Genomic DNA, 2,712 nt, shown 5'->3' with positions numbered 1-2,712 from the left:
CTCTATATTGAAGTCAATATAAGTTAAGTAAATGAAAATAAAGTACGAAGAAACGAGAAAACGGTAATGGCATCGCAACGCCGCTCGATCGCATTGTTTATGTCACAGATACAAGCACTCTTTACCAGTGACGTCGTCAACAAATATTTACCTGATAAATTTTTATTAATTAATAAGAGTTTGAGTATAAGTAATATTACCATTTATGAGCTATTTATGTGTTTTTTTTAATGGACTTCATTAGAGGAAGGTCCTAATGAAATGCAGCATTTTTGTCAAAGCATTTTTATGAAAATTAAATATTTTATTAGTATAATATTATAGATTTCTTAATAAATCATGTTTTAAGACACAAATTTTTAACATTTTGCAAAATTTTATTGTTATTGTTATATTGGACAAAACTCAGTTTTCCATCACTTACTTACATCACATAATATATACTTCTATGCTGCTGACTTTTTCAAAGGGACAGTATTGCTTTAGCCGAAAAAGTTAAAACTACAAGGATGTTCAAATTGTGAAGGAGTTGCAGGTTTTTTGTAGGTTATAAGATTTGTATTATGAGTATTTAGCCTGTATAATGGTTTTGAGACATTTAATAGTGACCTATATAATACCTAATACCAAATATTATATCATATTAATTTAGACTAAAAAACAAAGCTAAGAATAAAGACTATGTACAATAGATTAGATTAGAGAGTTTATTAGTAGTAATATACAAACAAGTGCTTTTACAAGTCAAATAAAATATGTAGTATGTTGGGCTTTTCCATAAAATCATGTTATTATTTCATGTAAGTATTTTAATAATGACTTGAGACATCTAATTTAATTTCTTTGGCGCAAATTTGCTTGTTGCAATCTTCGAATTTTAATTTTTTGTTCTTTATTTTTTTTCCATAATCTGGTGACAAGTGATTAAGCTCTTGAAACGGTGGAATCATCAGTGCTTAGGTCCTCAGGATATCATTTTGATTTTACCCTAGAATAATATACATAAAAATATAGTATTACCAAAATTAAAAAGAAAAAATTAAAAAAATGTATTATGATAATCCAATTGATCAATAAAATGTATGTTATTATAGAGAATCTTTGTAATGTCATACATTTGATTAATTGCATTTAATTAAACAAATATAATACAATAAAATAACATATCACTTTTAAATAAGATATATAGAATAGGATGATACATGGCATAAAACTAGTAGTCTATTTCGAGTGTATTTATACCTTTTCCTTGGCAGAGTCAGGGAATGTGTAGCAGTTAAACAAAAACGGCTTGGATGAGAAATAGTAATTGTTGACCTAGACTCCACGGTTACTGTAGAACTATAATTCTCAGATGCAGTTATTGTTGATGATAAATGATCAGATCTGTAATTATACAAAATTTGGTGTATCAAGAATATTAATCTATTTTAATTATCCATACGTGTCTATATTAGCTTCACTGTTTGTACTATATACCATTTTGAAAGCTAAAGAAGTTTTTGCACTCTTCAGGAAAGCTACCCCTGTAGCTTTGAAGGGTAAATCACTTGGTAAATTAACTGAGTTATTGGCTGCTGTGTTTTTAACCAGTGCATCAGAAATCCTAGTAAAAAAATAGTTTTACACACATACCTAATTTAATAAGTATTAGGTATAAATAAATCTTATATGAGTAACACTAATACTTTTTGTGAAGAAGCTGTATGTTTTACAACATAGCCCAAGCACAAGTTTTAAAAGGTTGTTTTTTTAGCTTACATAATGTAGTAAATAAAAGCATGCAAACCTTTATCAATAATTCTAAGGTAAAATATACTCATACCTATAAATATACTAGAAAAATATATTTAAAAAAATTACCTTTGAGGTAGAGCTGATTTTTTTAATAAAGTCTGGCTACTGATAATTTTATCTCCCTTATATCACTTCTAAGGATGTGATCTGAACAAACAAATATGTTCTTTTTAAATGTGTTGATTTCCATTAATGAAACCCATTGTTCCCATTGGGCATAATCATTGGGCAATCTATAATAAGTATTTGATATTTAATCAAAAAGCAGAAAAAAATTACAGTAATAAATTAATATGTGGTGCCAATTACTATATATATTATTGTAAGTTGCAATAAGGTAAAACAAAAAAAAATTATGGAACAAATTTTAAAGAAAGACAAAATTAACTTTATACATAGATATCAAACTATATATAGATAGGTACATAGGTATTATGCATTTTTTCTGCCAAAACAACAAAAAAAACATGAAATCCTGTAATAAAACCAGGGACAAAATTCTAGTTTTATATCTTTTATAGCCTATTAATAGATGAATATGTTCAAAAAAATATTTAGATTTAAAAATATAAATATGTTGGTATTTTACGCACACTTTCACATTCAAATTTTTATTAGGTTTATATCTATAAGATCCCCTATTCTACGTTTATGATGATGGTTACCCCATGATGTGATGTTATGAAAGTATCGGTACTTACTTGTGAAAAGATCGGCTTGAATCACGTTTTTATCATGATGCGGGACAAACGACACAAGTTTTTGCCATCCTAGCAATTTAAAAAAACACTAAAACGTGGCCTTTTTTCCTTTTTAAACCAAAAATTAAAGAAAATACACGAATCCCGAATATAAACAAAGAGCCGTTTGACAGATGACACAACGCGTATGGTTTAGGCGCTTAAGCTCCGGTGT

At 27.7% G+C, this 2,712-nt stretch overlaps 1 long non-coding RNA gene across 1 annotated transcript; it reads right to left on the bottom strand.

Moving 5' to 3' along the window:
* Positions 1 to 684: 684 nt before the first annotated feature.
* Positions 685 to 1,371, bottom strand: LOC126736555 (uncharacterized). Its single transcript, XR_007660697.1, has 2 exons — positions 1,243 to 1,371; positions 685 to 988 (listed from the first exon to the last, which is right to left on the bottom strand). It is a non-coding gene; the product is annotated as an uncharacterized LOC126736555 (long non-coding RNA).
* Positions 1,372 to 2,712: the final 1,341 nt, after the last annotated feature.

This window comes from Anthonomus grandis, chromosome 5 (assembly GCF_022605725.1).
Source record: "Anthonomus grandis grandis chromosome 5, icAntGran1.3, whole genome shotgun sequence".
Taxonomy (NCBI): Eukaryota; Metazoa; Arthropoda; class Insecta; order Coleoptera; family Curculionidae; genus Anthonomus; species Anthonomus grandis.
This window is presented reverse-complemented; position numbering and strand designations above follow the sequence as displayed.